The sequence below is a fragment of the Podarcis raffonei genome, chromosome 1 (assembly GCF_027172205.1).
Source record: "Podarcis raffonei isolate rPodRaf1 chromosome 1, rPodRaf1.pri, whole genome shotgun sequence".
Taxonomy (NCBI): Eukaryota; Metazoa; Chordata; class Lepidosauria; order Squamata; family Lacertidae; genus Podarcis; species Podarcis raffonei.
The window spans coordinates 54577786-54604388 of record NC_070602.1 but is presented as its reverse complement, the minus strand read 5'-3'; the positions used below and the strand labels follow the sequence as shown (position 1 = coordinate 54604388).

The 26603-nt window shown below is 41.2% G+C and overlaps 1 long non-coding RNA gene across 1 annotated transcript; it reads left to right on the top strand.

The window, feature by feature from the left end:
* Positions 1 to 15571: 15571 nt before the first annotated feature.
* On the top strand, positions 15572 to 16877 carry LOC128413593 (uncharacterized). The gene is made up of 2 exons (XR_008330380.1): positions 15572 to 15880; positions 16711 to 16877. It is a non-coding gene; the product is annotated as an uncharacterized LOC128413593 (long non-coding RNA).
* The last annotated feature ends 9726 nt before the right edge of the window (positions 16878 to 26603 follow it).

Sequence of the window (26603 nt, the reverse complement as noted above, 5' to 3'; positions counted from 1 at the left end):
ACTGCATGATGCACTTTCATTTTTATTATATGTAAGGTTAGCGGAAACTCAGGTCTAATAACTGAACAACTACAATCAGTATCTCTAGCCATAAAGTTTTGAGAAAAGCTTAGGTATTTGCTAATATTGAGAAAAGCATTAGTGCAACCTTGGTATCAGTGAAAACCTTGCCAGTTAAAACCTGTGTGCTTAATTAATGAGGAAGTGTAGCAGAAACACAGTTGCCAATTCCCAAATGGCTATTCTCAAATGGGGATGAGAATGCAGAACAATAACAGTTTCATCCTTATGGCAGCATTTAATTGCTGGCTGTTGTGCAAAAATTACAGAGAATCTTTCTGATGGACTTCCTATTTATGGGTAGGGGTAATAAAATTAAGAATATTGGATACATTTGCTACAATGGTCATTAGTAAGAACCTGATTGTTTCTCCCCCCCTCCCCCGCTCCAAGTGTTTTCTACTTTCAATAGGGAATAAAAAGTATTGAGCAATGCTCAGATACTGAGTACCTTCCAAGGCACAGCCCATTATCTGACTGCTTCAAGTAAAGCAGCAAAGCTAATTACTATGCATTGTCTCCTTCCTTGGCATTTGAGTTGATGTTATCTGTCTATAAACCTTATCTGATCAGATCAATTTCAAACCAAAACCCTGGCAGAAAAACAAGTTCAAGCTTTGTATGCATTTTGCTCAACCAACTCTCTTCCTCTAATTGAAAGAATTTGCATATTATGTAGTTCTACTGCAAATCAGTTTTTAGTCAAGTGATCACACATAATATATCTGAAAAATTACCACTCCACCATGGAAAACCAACAGAATGACTATTGATGAATTTCATTGATTTAGGCAATGCATGTAACAGACTGAATGTGTGATGCTCACAAAGCTAGAACGTAACCAATGATAATTATATTTTTTTTCATGTTTTCAGACTACTCTAACATCAAGCAAGGAAGCAGAGCAGTATCATCACTACTGTAGAGTGAGACTTAGAAGAACCATTATCCCTTGATGAATTTCACAGTAGCCATTATCCTATATGCTAACTGCAATTTCATAGAATCATAGAATCATAGAGTTGGAAGAGAGCACAAGGGCCATCGAGTCCAACCCCTGCCAAGCAGGAAACACCATCAGAGCACTCCTGACATATGGTTGTCAAGCCTCTGCTTAAAGACCTCCAAAGCAGGAGACTCCACCACACTCCTTGGCAGCAAATTCCACTGTCGAACAGCTCTTACTGTCAGGAAGTTCTTCCTAATGTTTAGGTGGAATCTTCTTTCCTGCAGTTTGGATCCATTGCTCCGTGTCCGCTTCTCTGGAGCAGCAGAAAACAACCTTTCTCCCTCCTCTATGTGACATCCTTTTATATATTTGAACATGGCTATCGTATCACCCCTTAACCTCCTCTTCTCCAGGCTAAACATGCCCAGCTCCCTTAGCCGTTCCTCATAAGGCATCATTTCCAGGCCTTTGACCATTTTGGTTGCCCTCCTCTGGACACGTTCCAGTTTGTCAGTGTCCTCTGTATCTCTGTTCTTCTTTTTGTTGGCATCCATCTGTCTCAGGAAACAATGGAGGAGTACTCCTTTGTGGGTGAAGCCAAACTGTTGGAAGGTTGCAGTGCCTGCTATGGTTGTAGAGATCAATATGAGAGAAAAATGTTTTGTTGCAGCTGGGGTAGATGAAGGCATCCAGTTGTGCTGCTGCAGATGCACTATGCCATTTTTTCCTCTTCACTCCTCCCAGCAGTCATCCTTCTCTTATCACTCCTATGGATACACAACCTGACCATTTGTCTCTGGGCCCTGCAGTCATCTGCAAGGGGTGTTCCCAGCCTTCATTTCACATTTGATAACATCCTTATAAAACAGAGTTGGTCTGCCAACCAACCCGGGGCCTGACGCCAACTCCCTGCAGAGCACATCCTTGGAGATCCTGCCTTCTTCCATTCTGTGGACATGACCAAGCCAGCATAGACATCGCTGGGACAGGAGTGTGAACATGCTGGGAATGTGGGCTTGGGAGAGCACATCTTTGTTTGAAACTCTCTCTTGCCATGTGATACCCAAAATCTTCCTAATGCAGCACATGTGGAAGGCATTGAGGCTTCGCTCCTGACAGTTGTCAATTGCCCACTACTCACTTCCATAAAGCAGGGTGCTCAACAAGCAAGCCTGGCAGACCTTCATCTTGGTGTTGGATGTTAGCACCACACTCTCCCATACCCTTTTGGAGAGGTGTGCCATTGCTATAGCTGCCTTGCCAATACAGCGGTAACTCGTGTTGCGCAACCTCCAGGTTACGGAATCTTCGGGTTATGGCCGTGGCAAACCTGGAAGTGTATACTTCCGGGTTTTGCCACGTGTGCATGTGCAGAAGTGGTCTGCGTGCCACATGCATGTGCAGAAGGGCGCCTCTGGTTATGAAGTTTTCAGGATACGGCCGGGCCTCCGGAACGGATCCTGTTCATAACCGGAGGTACCACTTTACACTTCTCCAGTTCAGCATCATTGGAGAGGTTGCTGGTTATTCTTGAACCCAGATAGGCAAAATCTTCTACTACCTCAAGCGTGTGATGCTGATGATATTCTGACCCGGGATGTTGGTCTTTGCCATTCATTATTTTGGAGCCTATTTGGTTCAATATCATGTATTCTGAAATGAAAGCATGGGGTAACAAATGGGTATTAATTAGTGTCAAGTTCTCCTGTGATTTTTTTTTTTCAAAACATCCTCCATCAGTTTATGAGAAAGGAATTTGCATTTGAAACTTATGAATGGACTTATTGTGTGTCAAATTCTCATTGCCCTTTTTGTTGTGCATAACTTTCACAGTGGCCAAGGGGTACTTGTGAATGTCCTTTCATTCATTCTACACATCACCTATCCACTCTTCTGAATTCTACTTTCTTGGATGCCTACATTTCCTGAAAAACCCCTTGGCATCCTCAGCTGAGATTTCCTATAAGCACCTGGAGGTGGGTAGCCTCCCTGCTGTGCACCTGGCAACTATTCATTGTTGTTGTTGTTGAAGTGAAACCTTCCTTTTAAATAAATCAGGGCAGAAACACAAAAATCAGCGACCGCACCTATCACAGAAATTCAGTAGACAGCCTCTCCATGCTCTTCAATTAAAGTTCAGGGGCAGATGTCATAAAGTATCTTTTCTCATGAGGATTTTTCAGATCAGAAAAAGCAGGTAGCTTCTTCACAGGCCACAGAGGATTGATGAAATATTTAACGGAAAATACACACAGACACCATTCATTGCTAGGTTCAGCACCTTGAAATGCTAAAGCACTCTGAGAAAGAGGCAGAAAAAATGTAAGCCTCTTTTGCAGGGAAAGAAAACTTGAAAAATTGGAGTTTCATTTTCAGTATAGCAGTAGTATGAATGAGCATATGTTTCATTATGTATATGAAACGCAGCTACACTATGAAACTCACACTTCTCTTAATTGTGTGATGCAGTGTATAAAAATGTGTACTATTAAGGGAAAGAGTGCTTTAAAATGCATATATCAATGAAAGTAACATACAGTACAAAACTGCATATTGGAGGAAGATGCTTGTTAAAATGGGAAGTGTGCGCTAACTGCAGGTAAATTTCCATGAGGGCGTTAAACAAAAAATTACAAAGCAATGCAGAAATGTGGTAAGGTAAACTTAAATTGGGAAAAATTGAGAATGGAAAGAAATTGAAGATTTCCCCATCTTTCTTCAGTCATAGTTATGCAATTACCACTTCATCAGAGGCAAATTGCTGGATCAACACCATAACAAGTGACGTGGACAAAGTTAGGCTGAGGAGGAGGAGCTCATACAGATCCCTCCCCTTTAAATTTTGGGAAATGCATAGTATCCTTGTCTGTGGTACTCTGAACTATCCCATGTAGCTCTCTTGTGGTTGTCTATAGAAGCCCTAAAATCCATAGCTGTCGTAGTAAGCTAATGATTGTGTTGATAGTGGCGAGGAGGGGGGGGGGCAGGAAGAATTTGCCTCTCAGCTCACTCCACTAACTAAGAAGCTTTACAACAATGAAAAGAGGCTTTCTTTCCATTATCTGAGATTTATTTTCCATTTCATGATACTTACACAAAGCTACTGACAATTCAGCTCCCCTCTCAGGACTGGCATTTCTCTAAGTGATAGTATATTTAAGGCTAAGTTTGAGAAACATCATTTGCAGAAAATAATCATAAATACTTCATTTCATTCCACACCCTCCCCAAAGAAATAAGAGAAATGTTGGGAACATTTAGCAACCAATTGTCCAGTAAGAACATGGTTTGTCCAGTGATGGCAACTGCCCCAGTTTGTTGTAGCTGCCAACACTCTTTAATATTCTGAGTCTGATGCCTACACAGTTATCAAAAGCAGACACTTGTTCTTGCTCAACCAGGCAAAACAACATTTGAGCTGATTTTACAGCCCCTTCTTCCTGGGCTTTTCAAAATTCCTCCAGATAAATATGCATGTTGTCAAGTAAGGGGGGGGGGGACCAAACAGCAACTTTTTTCACTGACTAGGATTTTATTAATTAGCATTTAATAAACCCTGCATTTTTGGCAGAATATTATTTTGCACCTCCTGCATAGAAGAAAACAATCTGACCTGCATGGAACACTACTGTGTCTTATAGAGGGTTTTTTCATAAATGGATAAAAAGATGGCAGGAAATCTCTAACCCAATCCCGAATTACTATATGGAGGATGTTAAGTCATACAAAAATCAAGATCTAATCAGGCTACAAATGCCTGAAAATTATGCATTAATTTCTCTCAAGTATAAAGGCCCTGATCCAGCTGTTAGCCATAACTTCTGTCCCATTAAAAGCAATGAGGCTTTAATTGGTCGTGACTATTTTTTTGTATTTGACTCAATTAGACACCAGATGCAGACCTTCTAAGCCTATCCCAAGATAAATACATTTTCCTGGCAAAGGAAATGTTGCTTCTATGGACAGTAGCAACCCTTATTGACCCCATGGTCTAGACTGGTGCTGCACCAAGTAACCTGAAGGACAGAGCTGAGGTATACCAAGGCCACCCAGTCACTTATACAACTCATTATTACATGCCAGGTCTGCCCCTTCATCCACAATCATTTCAGGGATGAGCTTATTGCATTCAATAACAGGACCACCAAACCAGTGAGCTTAATGGATAAGCTACCAGTGGAGTAGTAGTAGGGCTGAAATGGGGGACAGGGACCAAACCTCTAGGCCTCCACCCCAGTGGGAAGCCACTTCACTCCAAATATACATTCCCCAACCCACCACCAAATCTCCCTGTTACATGTCCACCCAGACACACCCTTGTACCATCATCCAATGTCATACTATAGAGTTGGGAGTTTAGTGCCATAGGAAATTAAAAAGGTCAAGGAGAAAGAACATCCCACGCTGCCAGGCGGAAGACAGTAATTTCACTACAACTCTCCTACACCCATCTCACACTAGGAGAACGCAGAAAATCAAACTCCCCCTTCCCCAAGGCTCTAGTCTTGAATAAGGATCACAGGCCTACAATTACATACTTTGACTGTTGGCATGTTCCACCTGTACTGCTCCAAGGAGATAGCAACCCTCCACCGCATGGACCAGTATCTGCTACTGTAGGAAGGCAAGCTCTGGACCACACAGGCATCCCAGCTGTATATACTTGGCCAATACGAATCATTGCAATGAAGCACAAATACTCTCTTGCTCGCAGGCAGAATCTATCAGCACAAACAAACTGGTACAGGCAGAATAGACATGCGTAAGTTTGTAGTTGGGGTGATGCATCCCGTTTTGCCACTTGAGGCTCTGCTGTACTACTTGCCACACCACCTCTGCTGCCATGCTGCTTCTGCTGCTGGTGGAGAAGGGGTGCCAGCGTCAGTGATGATTACTCACAGTTCATGAGATTTGGGTGAGATCTCATCACTAATCCTGGTGCTGCTTCTCTGCCAGCAGTGGCGGGGCAGGTGGGGTACCTGAAGGGGTTCTCCCTCAGGGGCTTATGCTGCCTCAAGCAGCTGCTTCACTCTGCTTCATGTAGTTACAATAGTTCAGTGGATCATTTCCCCCTGGGGGAGCCACCTGGCATTATGCTCACTGGATAAACTTGACACTATCGCTAACTTCCCAGGGACTTTGTGAAGATAGAGTGGCCTCTTGTGTATGCTAGCCTGAGCACTATGCTGCCACTTGTCCTTAACTTCCCAAAAGTTTTCTTCTCTTATGAAAGAAGCTTCGAGTTCTCTTCCCCTTTCTCGGGGAGTTTCTTTATCATTTCAGCAGGTGCAGGACTGATCTCATTGTTGTGAGATGGTGGCGGGTGGTGTCTGTGTTGTTTTGTATTTCTAGAACTCTGCAACCTCCCCAGCTTCTTGATCTGAAACAGCCCATGCTAGTGCCAAGTTATCCTGGTGACATTTCCCACAGAGCTTTAATTAACACTCAGGAAGCCAGAGAGGTTGGTTACTGAGCCCTGAGATTAGTGTAGCCTCTGAGTTTGTTTCAGAGCAGTCCCATGGCTTGTGTGTGTGTGTATGTGTTTGTTTGTTTGTTTGTTTGTGTGTGTGTGAGTGAATGCTGATGTATTTGTACTTTTAAAAAGGTAATGTCTTTTTTTAAGTCTGTAAAGGTTAAAAAACAATGAACAGCTGTTAAGCACATATTATTTTAGCTTTCCCATGTGTAATGATTTTGGAATGAGGAATGGCTTGAAACAACTTTATTCTCCAGAGCCTCTAAGACAAATTTCTAAGTCTTGGGTCTACCTGGATGATATGAACTTAGGGCAAGTCTTCAAATTACCAACTTCTTTATACTAAGAGAGTGTCTCTAAATTAAGAACACCAATGTTACTGCATGTTTAGAGGAAAGCCCAGGTGATGATGCCATAGGTATCTTTCCAGGAAACATAGGCACCCAGGAAGGCTCCTGCTGGCAGACAACTAAACAGGTAAGTTGAAGAATGAAATGAAGGAAACTCACATGTGGCTCTTGGCTACCTGGAAAGTGAGATAAGGACAAAACAACAACAACAACAACACACCACCATGTCCCATCCAAACAGATCCCCCCCCCACACTCCCCTTTCATAATTTTCCAAATACAATTTCTGATTTCATAAAGAATGGTCAGGTTAAAAAAAACAGAAAAGCTACAAGAGAAATTTTGGTTCAGCAGTGGTTTGAGCTCCTTGGAGGAAGGGGTAGGGTGCAAATGTGATAAAGAAGCAATATATCAAGGGATTGAGGTAGTTGTTACTGTATCAGCCTTCATAACGCGTATTTAGTGCAAGGATTTCTTTTGGAAAGATTAGCTAAGCAGGTTGCTGTTAATGTTTAACCATCCTTGAATTTCGCAAATGTGCTGATCCCAAAGGAAACTTCCTTTTCAACTTTTAGTTTCTCTTTGTGCCTTGCTGCTCTTCTCTCTCCTTTATGCTTTACTCTTGGCATTCCAAAGCTAATCTGCATGAAGCATAGCAAGTACTCTTGAAAACCTTAAAAGAATACTGATATAATCCAAACATTTATAATGCTATTCCTTGCAGTGAGAGGAAATTAAATCATTTTTTCCCTAGCAAAACTAGGCTCCTATTAGAACACCAGCAAGCATGTAATGTTGATTACTACTTAGAGACTTCAGCAAATGTCTTTTAACTGAAGTTGTTTTGAAGCTGTCCCCTAGCAATTGTCTTTCTTTTTCAGCTGTAATTAACAATTAGCTACCCAGACAGTAGCTGTATTGTTGTTTTTTTCAGTGTGTTGAAAATGTGTTTTTTAAAAACAACAACATGGCTGTCCTTTTAAAATTAGTAGTAAACTTAACAGCTTTTTTAAAAGCAGTTGTTTGCAGTCCCTAGAGCCAGGGGTGGGAAACTGTTTGCAGCTGGTTGATCAGATACTAATGTCCCGCCAACCTCTGTGAACAATTTTGACATATAGGTGGGACTGTATGCTTGCAACCATTGATGTTCAAGGTGATGCTTGCAGAAACATAGAACTGTGCAGGCATTGTCGATAAGATGATAAGGGGTGCTGGCAGACCCCGCTTCTGGCAGGTTTCTTTATCTGCCACACACTTGATACATAGTGTCAAGTGGGAATGGCCTGGAGAAAATGGCCTGATGTCCCAAATTAGGCTCCTTGCCAGGTCTAGACCTCTGGGTTCCCCACTGTTGCCTCAGGGAATATTAGTCAAACTGAGCAACAAGTATGTTTCTCACTTTATGTTTCCAATGGAGGAGCTCAGGTTCTTCCTAGATTGACTTGTAGTTCCAAACAACTGGGACAATTCTTGGATTGGGAGAAACGACAGCATAGACTTCTCCTGTGTGGCCAAGATCTCCTAACAAAGTTTTGCAACATGGAAAAGAGTGTTCTGTAGAAATTCTCATGACTGTGGGGTGAGAAGGGACCAACAAGGGTGACACCACTCCAAATTTGACTTCTGTTTCCAAGTGTGCATTTGATAGAACAGAATCCAAAACCTTAACTCAGATTTTATAGGCACCAAGATTTGCCAGTGCAGGAGGAAGTCTGACTACTAAATCACATGGAAGGCTGTTTCATGACGCTGGGTAATGCTCCATTCCCACACTAGAAGGAAATGCACAAAATAGATTATTATTCTTTAAACAGCAAACTGAGGTGATTGGATGATGGCAAGATTGGGGCCAAAATAGAGCCTCTGGGAAACAAGAGGTTGGTATCAACATGTTCAGGTTATTTACTCAGATAAAAATCTTTAAATTTAAATTTCAACCACCCCCACACAAGAGGACTGATAATGCTGAACTGGACTGTATGATTGGTTACATTATTTTCAAACAAATGAAATGTTTAAGAAAGACCTCAAAGAATACGGATATATAGAAAAAGATTCTAGATTTCAAATAGAAATAATAAACAACGAACATAAAAACTTATCCAAAATGTACAAAATATTGTTGGAATGGCATACAAAGGATGAAGAAGTTAAATCAGTTATGATAAAATGGGCCAGGGATATTGGACATAATATACAATTTGACGATTGGACAAAACTTTGGAAGGATGGTATTAAATTTACTGCATGCACTGCATTAAAGGAAAATGTTATGAAAATGATATATAGATGGTACATTACACCAGTAAAATTAGCAAAAATGTACAAAACATGTAAGAAATGTTGGAAATGTAAAGAAAAGGACGGTACTTTTTTTCATATGTGGTGGGAATGTAAGAAAGTGAAAAGCTTCTGGGAGATGATATATAACGAGCTGAAAAAAATGTTGAAATATACATTTGTTAAAAAACCAGAGGCTTTTCTTTTAGGAATAATGGGAAATGAAATAAATAGAAAGGACTACAAAATTTTCCTGTATGCAGTGACAGCGGCAAGAATATTATTGGCCCAGAATTGGAAACAAGAACAAATACCAACGTTGGAGGAATGGAGAACAAAGCTGATGGACTATGCAGAACTTGATAAACTGACAGGGAAGATTAGATATCAGCGAGATCAAAGTTTCATCGAGGATTGGAAAAAATTAACAGACTATTGGGAATGTATAAGTGATAACGAAATAACGTTAGTGGCATTTAAAGAAGCTCTGTAATAGATTAAGAAATATTGCAAAAAAGCAGAATATAAGATGGGGGTAAACAAAAGGTAATATAGAAATTGGGAAATGTGTATCAAAAAATTAGAATTCGAATGATTCTCAGAGAAGCTGAAGGAAGTCAAAAAATTGGAAATGTATTACAATTTGTTAATGTGAAATGATTGTATGGAAAAACTAATAAAATATATTTTTTAAAAAAAAGATAATGCTGAACTGGACAAGAAAAATGGGATGGGGTGAAGTAAACTGGCCTGTTTGATCCCCTTACAGCTTAGAATATCATGAAGGAAAGCATAGCTAGCTGGAAGTCTGAACAGGAGTGCTTCTGTTAGGCATTAGGGATAAAATGCCCTATTTTGTTTCAGGTCCACTTTATCTAGCCTAGGCTGTGTATGCACATTATACCTTTAAATCACATTCTTTCCTTCAAAGAATTCTAGGCATTATAGTTTGTTAAGGATTGCTGGGAATTGTAACTCTGAGGACTAAACCACACTGCCCAAATTCTTTGAGGGAAATAATGCACTTTAAGTGTGCTTTAAAGGCAGTGAAAGCTGGGAGGGAGAAGAACCTTTCAAAGTCAACCTACTCTTCACATATAGCACATACAATCCAGCCCTGTTTTGCCATTTTTAACTTCCATACAGAAAGTTGTTTGCAATCTGTTAAGTTTCTTGAGCAACTGCATATTCTAACCCACCACCAGCTGAGCTTTTCCATTACAGAGGTTTTTGCTGCCAGAAGTGCAAAACTATATAGGCAAATCTTGCATATGGGCACTGCTTTTCAAGTGGTCCATTAATACAGTAATGTTGACAGCTGGGGGAAAAAATCATAGTATAATTTTCTGCAGTGCTTTGGAAAAGAAAAAAAATCCCCTTTCAGTCAAGTAGTGATTGAGCAGCTCTGTTTTTTTGTGTGTGTGTGAGGCAAACACAGCCTCTTGCTCTGCTGTTGCTTTTAATTTCTGCTAAGTCATCTCTGTATTTAGCCACCTTAGTCACCAGTTTTTCAAATGCACCAGCTCAGTAACAAACAAAGATGATTATATTCTAACTACAGCTTGACACCTGATTAGTAGACCAAATGTTTTAATCCTGCTACTTGAGCCACTAGTAGAAAATGTTGTAGAGTCCGGGAGACTTGAAAAGTGGAAGAAGGAGAAAGTACACTTGGAAGAGTACAGTTGGTCACTGCAGCAGAAAGGAGCCAGGAGATGTTACCTCATGATGTCTTCCCATGAGACACCAGGAACCTAGGAATGCTGACCCCTAAGTACTAGAGTAGGCTTCCTCAACCTCGGCCCTCCAGATGTTTTGAGAGTACAATTCCCATCATCCCTGACCCCTGGTCCTGCTAGCTAGGGATCATGGGAGTTGTAGGCCAAAAACATCCGGAGGGCCAAGGTTGAGGAAGCCTGTACTAGCGAATGGTGCACTAACTGATTTGTTTTTAAGGAAAGTTCTCCATTTTACTTTTTAAAAATTATATATATATATATATATATATATATATATTCACTTGTACTTCTTTAACAGTAAAAATAATTTAAGATAAATGAACAGCTCTCAGGCACTGTTACTGCAGCATTGTGACTTATCAATCCTAAAGACATACGAAGGGCCAAAACGCATGGAGTAGAAGCTGAACTTCATACCTAATCTGACTTTAAAAATTATTCTTTGGCTGCAAGCTTCAAATACACAGAAGCAGTATAATGAATATATCTCGGTATTAATCTGAACACCAGGTAACATTTTGGGAAACCATAAGGAGAGCATGGAGACTGAAGGCAGCTTTAGATGCTTTTAGAAGCAAGGGCACTAGGTTGCTTGAGTTACTTGTGCATTCAATTTTTTGCTTCTGACATAAACCCACCCACCTGCTACAAAAAGGGATTTTAGGTTACAAAGATGTGCAAGGTCCCATTTGAGGTGTTAAAGCATCAAACATTGTGCAACATCCAACACTTCTTTAATAAAATCAAGTTATCATCTTTTGTATCACTGGCCTGTAATAATGGTGTGGAACAAGTTCCAGCACTTAGTTTTATTCCGTTGATGGAATATCTTGAATTCCAGTATTTCCTCCAGTACTGATTTTACCTACCGTAGTGTATTACCTACAGTCCACTACTAAACTCTGGCTTGCTTCTTGAATCTGAATATATCAAGACACTATGATGTAGTTTGGGGTGTCCCAGAACTAGTAGCATTCTGGTCGGTGTATAGACCCATTGAGCATGCTCACATCAGTAGTTCCATATCACAGCTATATAATTTTTTTTTAAAAAAAGTGGTTGCACTACAATGACAGCGCCTGCAGATCTGAAGAATTATGTGCCTTTTGAGAGAGTTTATGTCTTTAAAGTGTGCCAACATAGGAATAGAGATCCCAAGCCAGGATATGTAACCTAATACAATTCATCTGCTTCTGTTTTGCGCTATGCATCAGTAATATTCCATAGGTCTTGAAAATTCATGCATGTCAAGGAAACTAGAGCTGGTTTGGTAAAATACATCAAATCTTCTTTCCCTAATCTGTTTCATGCCATAGAAGCAACAATATAGCAGAACAGCTATAGTCATACCTTCCAACATTTCTCCAATGAAATTAGGGACATCCTATTCCGTAATAATTATAACAAAAGTAATATTTATACCCTGCCCATCTGACTGGGTTGCTCCAGCCACTCTGGGCAGCTTTTAACATGTATAAAAACAGAATAAAAATAATAACTTTAAAAACCTTCCTATACATGGCTGCCTTCAGATGTCTTCTAAAGGTTGTATAGTTACTTATCTCCTTGGCTTGGAGATCACATAACTCTATACCCTCCAACATTTCTCCAATGAAAATAGGGATGGCCTAAGGAAAAGTGGGACATTCTGGGGTCAAATTAGGAACTGTAACAGCTTCTGTAAATCTGGGACTGTCCCTGGAAAATAGGCACACTTGGAGGGTCTGGCTACAGTTGCTACTTTCACTACGAAAATCACTGGGTATTGTCTTCGCAGCAGTGTTCACTTGGAACTTTTTTAGTAGAAAATGTCAGTTGTGTCTCAGCAAAGCTCATGCCATTCCTTTGTTGCCTGGACACATGCATGGTTGCTGTAATGTTTTTTCCTTAAAAAATAATAATGAGTAATTGCTTTTAGGTAAACCGGCATGGCGAGAAAGAGGTCGAAAGGCCCTACCGGCCGGTTATTTATCCTTCCCCTGGGCGTGGTGCCAAGCACTGCTAGTGGTCAGTAGGCACCATGCCCAGGTGACACCTCCTACATACCTGCCACCATTGGCCAATTTGGTGGCAGGGGTACAATCCGGCCAGCCATAGGCTGGTTCATAGGGAAGACACAGTGCCTGCCCATGAAGCCGCCCACCTAGGAAGGGCCAACAGACCTACCCTACTCCTATATCTGGCAAACTAGTCACATGTAATCTTCAGGGATATGAGATAAAAGGCACAATATTGTTGAGAATGGATGAGGAACCTCAGGCTTGGAACCCAAAGTTGGCCCTCAATACATTTCTGTCAGGCCCTCAAGACTCTCACCTGGCCTGCTATTCAGCCTCTTTGTGGGCTTTTTCTTAGCAGGAATGTGCGCTGTGGTAATTCCTCTTACTTGCCTGGATGAAGAGGTAGAAGGGCACATGTAATCCTCTGATTTTGCATGGGTTCAGTCACATCTATTAAGCTGCTCACTTTTGCCTCTGGCTTTGACTATCACTTGTATGTGGCCCCTCAAATGTTGCCCACAGGGGAATTCAATCCTTTGCCCTAAAAGGGCTCCCCGCTACTGGTTTTAGTATATATAAGCCTCTTTGGGGTAACAAATGTTGAAGCACAGCCCAGGCAGCCATTTTGCTTCCTTTTGAATCAGCCTAATAGAAATGAGATTTTATTCAGTGTTTTACTGATGCTCCCATTATACACCAGGACAATCAAGAAATGTCAACGACAAGAGAATGAAATGAATTCAATCCCGAGCTCCAGTTCTGAAGCTGCCTGTCATTGACTCTTTGTTAATATATAAATCATTTAGTGAAATGCAGGCATTCTGAGGAGGCTATCATTTGTATGCACATGAGTGTCTGCCTGTTTTTGCCAAGAATGAGTCATGTTTGATGAACATCAAACAAAGACTTGGTCAAAAATTGACATTTCAGGCCCCAATTCTGATTATAGAATCAGTATCTTCAAAACCATCACCAGTATACACTCTGTGTAACCTGCTAACAGAAAAATTATATGTTAATATAATATCCTGTAAAATTTACCAAAAAATGGGATAATGCAGGGAACTATTACAGATGATTTGGATATAGGCAATTTGAGAGAATGAAGAGGAAAATGGTAAGCTTGGGTGGGGTTTTGTTTAAAAAACACTTCTGTAACATGACTGTCTCCAGGTATTATTAATTTTTATCCATGTAGGGGCACAAAGACATACCCACTATCTTTGCTCACTCACACCTTACATTTCTGCATTGAGTAAGGTCTAAAGGAGAAATGTTATGAAGTTTGACTGACTGTACTTATAATCCTTCCAGCAGTTAGAATCTTGACCATACAGGGCTCCTGATTGTTAGTACCATCTGATCCTCCCTACATGTTTGTTCTTGTCCTATCAGTGCTCTTGACCTCTAATGTCAGGAGGTATGTTCAAGGCAGCTACATCTTAATCTTCTATGTAGCAGGATCTCAGAGAATAACAATGTTCTCATAGATTCCCTACATAATAATGACTGTGCCTTCATACCAATGATATTGATACTTGGAAGCTGAGCATTGAAGAGCATTTCTCATGTCTTTGAATTAGAAGACAACAGGTACAGATCAAGGGTGTGTATTGTGATATATTTCTCCATTACTAACATTTTCTATAAACTCGCCAAGCTCTCTGCTGACATGAACTGAAATATCCTCTATGCCGACTTCCACTCTTCTGAAAGATTTGAAATAGCACTTCCTCTTGAAATTCATCATCATTTTCTGCTAAATAAAAACCTGAGGGGAAAGAAAAAAGATGATAAACTTTGACTCCTTCTGACAGCTGACCTTTCAGGATTTAAAAAGGATGATAATAACAATGCAAAATAAGTCTTGACTTGGTCAAAACATTATCCATCATGTCAGCCAAGGTCCTTCTTGGATTGCCAGTGTTTAATGTTCTGTGTTCCATAACCCCCATAATTCAAAGATAAAGCTAGGTACACTCACTTGCCCCTTTTCTTCTCTTCTTCCTTCTATTGGTGTCACCAAGGGTTACTGTAATTCATACAGAACTCCCATTCAAGGGAATCTTGCAATGGTTGGGATATGTCACTAAAACAACTAAACTTGAAAAAAATTAATAAAGAACCAACAGGGCATCAGTCCTGCTCAGATCAGTTTGTAGGCAGAAAATTACCAAACAAACAAACAAAAAAAACAACAACAAAACCCAACTCCTCATAAAAGTGTTCATTTTCGTGACTTGACTCTTAACAAAAAAAATCCATCCTAAATTCCCTACTGATTAGGAAAGGAAGCTGCAGCAACCTTAAAGTTATTGCTCTGAACACTCACACTTTCCACTACATCCTCTCATATACATGATCACAGAAATATGAGAAAAGGTACAGCAGCAGTAATTTGTGAGTGTTGTAAATAATAATAGTGTGAAGAGGCAAAGATGTGCCTCCATGGGTCCCCACAGGAGACTCCACTGACAAAAAAAACCACACCAAGGCAAGGCTGGAAGGCACAAACACCAAGAGGCGTGTAGCATCTTGAGCAGGAACACTGACTTAGGCCCCAGATGGGTGCCCAGTGGTGTGCGTGAGGTAATGTGACATCACGATATCACATTGTGTCGTGACGTCATGACATCATGTTACGTCGCGTGCACCAAAGCACCACCTGGGAGTCCCGGAAGCCACAACAGAGGCCCCGTGAGGCCTCCTGCAGCCCTGCAAGGCCTCAGATGCAACTTCCAGTGCTGTGAGAGGACCTGGAAGTCATGTCAGAGACCCCACAAGGCCTTGGACACCATCTGTGAGGCCCTGTGAGGCCCTGGACATGACTTTTGGTGCTTCGCGAGGCCCCAGAAGTTGTGTTGGAGGTCGAGGTACCGAGCACCCACAACAAAATTTTGTATGTGCCTGGCCCCCCAGGGCCCCCTATGGTTGGCACCAGTGAGCTTGAGGGAGAGAGTAGAGGGAGAGACAACTGCAGGAAAATCCCCAAAACATTTGGAGCTTACTACAGGAGCCAAGTCAGGTACGGACAGGCAAGGATTAAGGTGGTCCCTTCTATCTCAATGCTGCAGAAGACCAAATGTTGCAAAGCTAAGTGCTGAGGGTAGCAACATAAATTCCTAAAAAAGGAACACTGGGTGCATATTGAAGGGTGGCATTGAGGGAAGGAACAGTAGTAATTTCTGAAATAGTAAGTTGGCACGGGGGTGAACCTAAGAACAGGAAGCTAGGAGGAGTCCATAACAGGGTTCTCTTGTGATTTCCAAGTTCTAAGAACAAAGAACCCACCATATCAATTCTGAAGCAAGAGTGGCATAGCATTCTTAGGAACTTCAAGGTTAGAGGGGAGACTATTCCATTGTGAAGTGTAACATAGAACTACTTCTACTAATAATTTAATATTAACATAATCTTTTTCAACATTTTCTCTTTTTTTCTAAGGTTTGTTAGATAATATGTTGCCATGCTTGAAGGCCATGCATTTCCCCCTTCATTGTTGCCATCTCACATCACACTTTGACTGATTTAGGTGGCTAGAGCCTCACATGGCCTATGGCTGTTTGGCAACTGCTTTCAGGTGGCCAAAACATGCAGGAAGAATAATAAATTTTAATTTCCAAATCATCAGAAAATGCCTTTGGAAAATCAGTTGGATTTGAGCCATAATATCACTCGAGCACTTTCAAAAAGCCTACACTGTTTGTAAGCCATGTTGTTGATGCTGTGTGCAGAGAATTCCCAGTACTGAGCATATTGTGAATGTCTTGGCAACATTTATAAAGCAAAAGACAAAACTCTAAACAATTCAGTTTGCTGAACAAAATGCACCTCCCGTGTTGCTTGCTGTTGCAGGTATGTCATGCTCCATTACTGCTTCAGTAGAACATCAATAGAACACAACAGCAGAGAGAATGCAATGGAAAACAAGCTGAGAATGTTCAATAAACCCATAGCCATGCTCTAGGCTGTGGTCAATAAAACTGGATGGGAGGCTTTCCTATTCTGCTTTTCTTTCCCTCCTCCTTTTGAATTTGAGAGTCACTTCTCCCTAGGAGGTCAGTCTAGTTCAAGAAACATAACACACCTTCAGAGCAGCAGTGCCAAAATTCTAGAAAAGGCAGAACTAAAATGTTCATGGGATAAAGTTCTCTGTGCCAAATGCTGCAGCCCATGAGGTTGGAATGACATGCCATGCAACATGTTATATTTCCTAAGCTACACTGCAAAGCAGGACGTGGGTGGCATTGTGGTCTAAACCACTGAGCCTCTTGGGCTTGCCGATCAGAAGGTTGGCGGTTCGAATCCCCATGATGGGGTGAGCTCCCGTTGCTCTGTCTCAGCTCCTGCCAACCTAGCAGTTTGAAAGCACCTCAAGGTGCAAGTAGATAAATAGGTACTGCTCTGGTGGGAAGGTAAATGGTGCTTCCGTGCGCTGCTCTGGTTCGCCAGAAGTGGCTTAGTCATGCTGGGACATGACCCGGAAGCTGTACACTGGCTCCCTCGGCCAATAAAGCGAGATGAGCACCGCAACCCCACAGTTGTTCATGACTGGACCTAATGGTCAGGGGTCCCTTTACCTTTACACTGCAAAGCAACATCAGAAAGGATTGATTTTGGGGGGGGGCGGGGGATGTGGGAGCTGGAAATATTCTTATCACTCAGCCTGCCTGCTGCTCTCCCTTCCCACTCTGCCACCCTGTGAGGGTTCTGTCTATGCAATGTAAGCCTCCATGAAAAATCTCACCTTGGGGGAAAGTAGTGGGCATGGGAGCAACTAGATAAACTCCCCCCTGCATGCCAATTATCCCCTGGAAATTGCCAAAGAACACTGGCAGCATTCATAAGAGCATAGGAAGAGCCTGATGAATCAAGCCAAGGACCAATGTAGCCTAGCACTCTTTTCACATATTAGCCACCCAGATACTTGTGGGAAACCTACAAACAGGACCTGAACATAAGAGCAGTCTCTCCTGCTTTGGTTTCCAGCAACTGGCATTCAGAAGCATACTGCCTCTGACTGTGGACACAAGGCATAGCCGTCATGACTAGTAGCCATTGACAGCCCTCTCCTCCATGAATTTGCCCAGTCCTCTTTCAAAGCCACCCAGGTTTATGGCCGTCACTGCCTCCTGTGGGAGCAAGTTCCATAGTTTAAGTATGTGCGGTGTGAAAAAATATTCTTTTATCTGCCCTGAATCTTCCAATGTTCAGCTTTGTTGAACCTTTTCTCTATCTACTTTCTCCGTGTCCTGCATTTTTTGAAATAACTTCTATCATGTCACCTCATACTCACCTTAAATTCCCAAATGATGCAACCTTTCTTCATTGGGAAGTCACTCTATCCTTTGATCATTTTCAAACAAGGGTGCTTATAAGCACCCTTGTTCCTATACTTCCAAGGAGGATCAAGGACAACAGAGGCCTTCTTGTCTTTTTCCTGTGGACACAACTGTTTACTCCGCTCTCCAAGATGCAGATTACCTCAATAAGAGAAGCCAATGCGGAGGACTTTATTCAGGGAATTGATGTCTCATTTTGTGTAGCAAAACCAACGAGGAAGGTCTTTTCCAGACTGGACATGTCTTTTTTTTTTCTAAACTAAAATGCCACAAATGTTATATATAACCTTTCCTCATAGGGAGTTGTACCATCTTGCTTACATTGATTTTCACCATTCTACTGCCCATCCACCCAGTTTGGAGAGCTCTTCGCAATCCCTTTTGTTTTATTCACCCTGAACAATTCGGTATTATTGGAAAATTGGGTTTCCTGAATTTCAATCCTAGCTCTAGATAATTTATGAACAATTTAATAAGCATAGGTTGTCTAGGCAACACACTGTTTCCTCCAATGTTTTCAAATGGCAGTGGGAATCTGCACATATATTAAAAATTATAAAGCAAATTGTTTTTGATTTAAATTTTATTAGATTTTTCAAATGTGTACAATTCAAACAACTTACTTACCTCCCACATCAGCTTACATGGTTGAAAGAAATCACAAATTCTCTGTCAGATCCATCATTGTTTTCTCAGCACCAAAAACTGAGTGCACCTGAGAGTTACAGTCTCAGTTAAATCAATGTAAATGAATGTTCTTTCCAGAGTGAAAGAGAAATTGTGAAAACCAGCTAATTGTGTCCAGGGTCAAGTAGATGTTGGTGGAGATGACAGTCCATGATCTGCTATGCTAACAAGCATGTACCAAACAGATTTAAAAGTTTCTTTTTCTTTTTCTGCCCACAAGCAAACTCTTAACTTGTGTGTTAGCTTTTCAAGCAAAGCCATCTGCTTCTAACTCAACAAAATAAAGTTTGAAGACCTGATCATTTAAAAATGAAGAATAATCAGAGAACACATTTCAACCAGTTCTGCAAGATTTTGATTGAGCTCATCAATCGTGTAAAGTAGCAATCTTTAAGAGTAAAGAAATGAAGAAACAAAAACATTGCTTTCCATCCACTCACCAGGCAAATGCTATGTGAAAAGGCACCTTGTTTTCCTATTTCATCTCTGCCTAGTGTTCTCTGCTTCATTGCTGGTGTCACAATTTTTGCTGTCTGGGAGTTTCACCTTTGTAATCCTCAGGGTTAACAACAACCAAAAGTGCAGCTTGACACAGGGGCTTTTTCTTTCTTATCTGTTCCATTTCCCTCTGCTTAAGCATATGCTTCTTGTTTTAGAATATAGATTTTTAGTCATTTTGTCGCATGATGGCATTATTAGCTGTCTCAGAGATATGCTATCTCTTCTATTAAATCTAACATCTCCCAGGCATTCTTCTCTTGCACACATAGACAAAGCCAAATATTCTCCAATATATTCTTATTGCCTTTCAGCTGAGCAAGCAATATAACAGCAGAAGGGGAGGGGGGCTGGCAGCAGACAATTGCAGAACCTGTTCTGTGTTTAGAAACATCATTGCAATTGCATATTGTGGGTGATAGGCAAATCAGTGGTGCCCAGAGTAGACTCAATGAAATCAGTGGATTTAAAGGGTCCTAAGTCTAAGTTGGTTAAATTGTGCTGTTTTACTGCATTTTTATTTATTTATTGCATTAATAATTCACCCTTCATCCCAAAGTAACCTAAGACAGCAACCATATCAGCATAAAACCATTTTTAAAATCTTTAAATCCCAATACAGATGCAGACTGCGAAAGAGCTCTAGTTGTAAGGCTTGTTGGAAATAGAAGAATTTCATTAGGCACCAAAAAGACAACAGAGATAGCAATAATCCATTATATTCTTCTCAAAATCCCTGGGCCTGCAATTTGGCAGGTTTAATCCACTCTTGAGGGGCTCATGTGCCTGCAAATTTAATCTGCTTCTGCCAAATAGGGAAAAAAAGTTTTACCTTACTTATTTTTAGATTCCTCAGAAGAGTGAATGTGGTGTACTAAAATAGGTTGCCATTCAAATAAAGTTTGAAGATATGATCATTTAAAAATGAAGAATAATCAGACAACGTATTTCAACCAGTTCTACAAGATTTTAATTGAGCTCATCAGTTGTGTAAAGAGGCAATCAACAGTAAAAAGTCAATAGTTTGTGGGCATTATTGAATAGGCAAACCCTTTTATATGAGCTGAGAAGCCCCATAGTCACCAGAGCCCCTGAAATCAAGAAAGCTTGCTGTAAATATTATGTTAAGAGAATGAGTCTCCAAACATCAGTACGTAAGGTAAAATTATACGCACATGTATCAGAGTGGAGGGGAATCTTCTTTCTATATGTTGGTTATCCATATGCTCATCCCACTTGTTAAAGTATATCACATCTGAACTCTCTCATGCACATATTCAGATATGTAATATGTGCATTTCTTTTAATGGTGGCAGAATTGACAGTCAGGAGATCTGAGTGTTATAATTATTCTGGCTAAACGCAAAACAAACAGTTTCCTATTGCTACTGAAAGCACTTGAGCCAATTAATACAATAGTAACATTTAATCACAGGAGAAAATTACACCATTTCATGTGCTGAGAGCAAGCCAAGGAGAAAAACAACAACAACTGTGCCATATGGCTTATCATGATGCTTCCTGTAGGTTTCACAAAACACTGCAGCATTAAAACTGCATGCTCTGTTTAAAGATGATAAAAATTAAGGATGCCGACTATCGTAGATGTTTCCTCTGTTCATCCACAACAGTGATGGGGAAACGTTGGCCCACCAGATTGTTTCTGAACTACAATTCCCATAATCCCTGAGTACTGGCCATGCTGGCTGATGATGATGGAAGTTTGAGTCAGGCAACATCTGGTGGACCACAAGTTCCCGATCTATGAAGTGAATTATACCTGTGGATTCTGCACTTTAAAAAATAAAATAAAATTTAAAAACAACCACTACATCTAATTAAACTCAACACAGTGGCCAAATATTATGTTCCAATTACTCTGGGAAGCAAGTGAGAAGTGACATGCATCTTACCAGTGCAGTGAGGGGTGATAATAAATAATAATAAAATTTTATTTATACCCCGCCCTCCCCAGCCAGAGTCGGGCTCAGAGCGGCTAACACCAGTAAAATTACAATAAAAACATAAGGGGGGGGGAGAAAAATAAAATAAAATTAAAATACGGGTTAAAATACAATTTAAAATGCAGCCTCATTTTAACAGTAGCCCATAGATCAAATCCATAAGGGGAGGGAAAAATAAGTCCAAACCAAAGGCCAGGTGGAACAACTTTGTCTTGCAGGCCCTGCGGAAAGATGTAGTGCATGTAGTTACGCTAAGATGGATAACTCCCATTTCTCAGAATTTTTATAACAGTAGTACCATGAAACACAAGTCACTGTATTTGATGCAGGGTCTGTCTCAGAGATTCAAGCAACAGAAGTCACTATTGTGGATATTCTGATAAAGCGTGTTCTCCAATAAATGAGAGCACGTGTTGCGGTGTGGGCCGCCGGGCTAGGCCTCTTGTTGCCAGGCAGGTTAATAGTTGTTGCCTGGCATTGTGATTGGATAACCAGGTTGCTGGGGCAAATTGTATGTTGCAAATTGGGGGGTGGGGTGGGACCATAGTTTTTAAATATTGGTGCACTCTGGTTTCTCTTTCTCTTTGCAGAGTGCATCGGATCACCCGCCCACGCGCCCTCTTTTCCGGTTGACCTTGCTTTGCCTGTCATGGCGTCGTCTGCCTTGGTGCAGGGGCCTAGTAGGAATTTTGCCATTTGGTGATTGGCTGTGCCATTTGGTTTTTGCCTACTACTCAGCAATTTGTCACAACTTGTAAGGTTGCAGTTAGGCATTGGTTAAAATATGCTGGTGGTGGAGGGGTCAGGATAGGCTGTGCCTGCCCCTCCTATTGCGCTGAAGGGAATTCCATTAAAGGAATCCTGGGGCTTGCCACGATTTCGTCCAATCCCTGTCATGGGACCAGGGCCGCCCAATCCCTGTCATGGGAATCCTTGTCATAGGACCAGGGCCGGCAAGCTTTTGGGGAGCTGCTGGGCTGAGCGGCGTGGGTCCGACGCTTAGCTCAAATGACCCCCAAGTTTGACTTTCCCTTCTACTGGCTACCGATCGGACCTCGGGATGTCAGTTCTGTCCCAGGCAGGGGGACAGATAGTCATAACCAATGTCTAAACAACCACTCACTGATTTTGTATTTTAATAAAGTTGTGGCCAAAATAGTGCCCAAAAACCAAAAGTAAAATTACGTGTTATGTGTGAAGTTATTTGAGGGGTGGCCCGGGGACCTACACATGCAATAATCACTTCCATGCTCGCACTGTGGCTTCACTGTTCACAGATCCTTCTGGTATATCACAATTTATAACTAACAAAGACTGTTGGAGTTTCAGGAATGTATTGCTAGCTATGTGAAAGATGTAATTGCAACAAGGTCTTTCACAGTATCACTGTGTGATCAGAAGTTTCTACGCGACCCTAGGAATACAGTCAAAATGTGATGGGGCCGTTAGTGGACACTTTTAAAGGGATAACTAGTGACAAAATCTATATTCTTATTGGAAGGCAGATTTATGTCCCTATTCTCTCTGCTTTCCTTTTATGCAGAAGTTTAATTGTGTGGTTGTTTTTCTATGCTGAATATCATTGATTATACTGGTCGTATTAAAAAGAGAGTAGTGTAACATATAGGCTGTAGTTAGCAACTCTTCTCAACTTCTGTAAAGCCAAACGGGAGGACATGAGCTGTTGCAATATACTGGGGTAGCAAGGGCTTTTGCTTTTCCTCTAATCAAGTTCTAGGAAGCAAGGGTGAGGCTCTGAAGAAGCAGAAAGGTAGCCTCAGAAAACACATTGAAGCACTGTGGCTCAGTGGTAGAGTAGGTGCTTTGTATGCAAAAGGATTTCCATGTAGGACCGGGGGAGACCCTATCTGAAATATTGGAGTGCCGAAGCTGGTAGGCATAGGTAAGCCTTCCTCAGCCTCATGTTTTGGAGTACAACTCCCATAACTCCCAGCCAGCATAGTCAATTGTCAGGAATGAGCAGAGCTATAATCCAAAATATCTAGAAGTCACCAGCTTGGAGGAAGGCTGGTGTTGACAATACAAATATATCTGGGTGAATGTTCTGACTTGGTATTAGACAGATCCCTTGGTATTAGATCCCTATGGTTCTGTTGCAAGACACCAGCCTTGCATTATAATATAAATTATGTAAGATTAGTAATATAAGGGTTTTTACAACCTCCCTGTTCTGTTATGCATGACAACTAGATGGAGTGGGAAGTTTCATATGTCTGACAAGGAAACTTTCAACCACTGGTCATGAACAGAAGCAGTGGCAGATGGTATCACTATCTTATAGATTCAGCTAATAGCACCTAAAGGAGCTTTCCGCTGTGTGCATGAGTCAGTGTAAGATTTGCTGCTTAACAAATAATAATAATATTGACTGTGACAACCACAGTACCTGGAGATAGACAGTTAGGTCATGTATCCACAAGAATGACCAGAAGAGAAATGACTGCTAGGAGGAGTCGGAGAGCTGCCAACTTGATTATAATGGAGTCTATGGACATCTATAACCTTTTTGATCATCTAAGAAAATTAAAGTTGTGTATCTTCAAATTTCTACCTTCTCAAATTCAATAATTTATTAAACTGCATGTAGTGTTTTTTTGTTCAGGGGTTGGGTTTTTTGGGGGGGAGGGGTCATTGCTATGAAAAAGAAAAACATCAAGGATAGGATATAATTATTTAGAACAGAAAGTGCTGAAGCCATTTTGATAATCAATAGCCTAAACCAAAGGAGATCAGGGTGTAACAATTTAAATGTGTTCAAAGTAGATTCAGAACTATTGATTTGATTTGACTCCAGCACTGCGGTTCTCTTTGAGTCATATGGTATAATTATTCTGTCCTTCAGGAGATTGCATTGGTTAAAAAAGAGACCACACAACTCTCTCCCCCCACCCCCTTTAATTGTATTGTCACCTAATACTGCGTAGGAAGGTGTGTTTTTCCCCTCTCCATCATTTGTTCTGCATTCAAGAAAAAAGAATGATTGCAAGTGGGTGGCTCTTGACAATTTCCAAGTAGGCTTAGTCTCTTACAGACTGTGAATCTAATGCTTTTATATAAGCTTCAGAGAAGCATTTAGTTGTCAGGGACATCCCTAGCAATGTTGACACAGGTAGAGTGAATAAAACTCTTTCCCAATCTAAAAGAGAGAGTTCTAGGCAGTGCTTACTTACAAAAGAAATATATTGGACAGGTAATGGAAAACCTTGATGGTGCACACTTGGGTGAATGTTCCATTTGTCTGTCGCCTGCTGGAACAAGTGTTGTCTACATAACAAAAGTGTGAAATCAAGGAACAGATGATGCTAAAAAGGAAAAACAAAAAACAAACCCTAGGTGGTTTCCAGTTGTGTCCCATCAGCATGATGAATTTCCCCCTCCATTCATGTGCACCTGGTGCCCTCCCCGAATCTGATATCTAGGATTGTGGAAAGTCTTCATTGCAGGGGCCACATGTGGGGAGAGTACTGTTGTGCAAGCTGAAATCCTTGCATTGATGGGATGCATTAGTTGGCTATTGTCCCCTTCTGTATATAGGAGAAAAAGAAGCAAGGACACCATCCCCTAGGGCAGACATAGGCAAACCCGGCCCTCCAGATGTTTTGGGACTACAATTCCCATCATCCCTGACCACTGGTCCTGTTAGCTAGGGATGATGGGAGTTGTAGTCCCAAAACACCCCCAAGTCCAAAGGCCTCCTGAGGAGGCCAAGCATGGAGCTGAGTATGGCGTGGCCTCAATGGCCACAGCTCCCCCTCCCCCTCCTGCCTCATCCTCTCTTGCAATTTATTTATCTACTACACAGCCTCACAGGACTCAAGACTTCTTTAAGTTAAAAATAATAATGTGCCAGGGAGAATGTAATTCCCCTCTGTGTGTAGCATCTAGTTGGGCCCAACTATTTGCATTCTTTCCTTCCTAATGAAAGGGAAGGTGTGTAAGGAAACAAACAAGTTGCATTTCTGTTTTGGTGCAATGCAGGAATAAAGAGATCCTTATTTTTAATGAGGATTTAGCTTTCATTCTCAAAGGGTTCTTGGAAGCACAAACAACAGGAAAGACAGAGGTCTAAAACAATAGTAACAAGGCCAAAATGACTTTCTACTTCATGAATTTCCAAGAGCCTACTTAGTAGGTAGGGATCACTCCGTTCTCTTTGTTTAGTATTGAGCAAATGGCAAAGCCTGGCTGGTTTTGCCAGTAGACAACAAGCAACCTTCCAAGAAGCAAGTGGGGAGAGTTTCAGAAAGATTCCAGCTTCTGTTCTACAGGATCATTTTATTAGTCCAGTCCAACTGTACAGGTGCTTCATTAAAGTCTCTCACACCTTGATGTGTATCTGAGAAACTCTCACTGCAATTGGCAGCATTCTTTTTCCAAATGTTGTGATAAATGGCGAGAGCATCTATGAAGAAAGAAGAAGAATTTCAGCAACAGATTAAACAGGAACTGCAATTAATGAACTACTCAAGTAATTCCAGCAGTATTCTGGCAACAGCACTTGAGCAAACTGTGCTCACAGAAATAGGGTCCTAGAGAGCTTCTGTTTTCCAGTAAAGGTGTTGCCAACACACCTGTGTCAAAAAGCAGCTGAAAGCCAAAGAGCAATAGAAAGTCCCTGCAGTGAAACGAAAAAGCAGCTAAAGCTGTAATCTTATGGCCATGCATATGGAGAAGATCCTAGTAAAGTATCATGCATAGTGATGGGTAGGGAAGGGGGGGGGAATTCAATTCAGTTTGTATTTGAAGGTGAATGTAAAGGTGAATCTTCACTTTCTAAAACAATTTACGAACCAAAACACAGCCGTCCTTTGAAATGTATACTTCTCCGAATGTTGCAGTGCAGTTGTCCAGCAAGTAATGTGTATATAAATGGATATATGAGGGTTATGTGTGCATCAAAATGCATAATTTAGTGAAAATTACCTGCAAAAATTAGAGGTGTGCAAGGTCATCCTGCTTCACTTCAGGGCCCAACTCAGCACTTTGGATTGGACCCCTATTGAGTTCAGATTGCTTCAAGGGGGGGGGTTGCCTTTGTCCTTGAATATGAAGCAATATTCCAAAAATTGAATCTTAGATCCTCCCAATGAGCAGCACTTGGAAACCCAAATGGCCATGTCGGTGCTTCCACATAGGTGCATGGAACGTGCAGATGTGATAGCCTGCAAAGAAGGGGTTAACCCTGTTGAATTTCAGACAGGTAGATCCACAGGTGGTGGTTCTGGTGCTAGTAGCA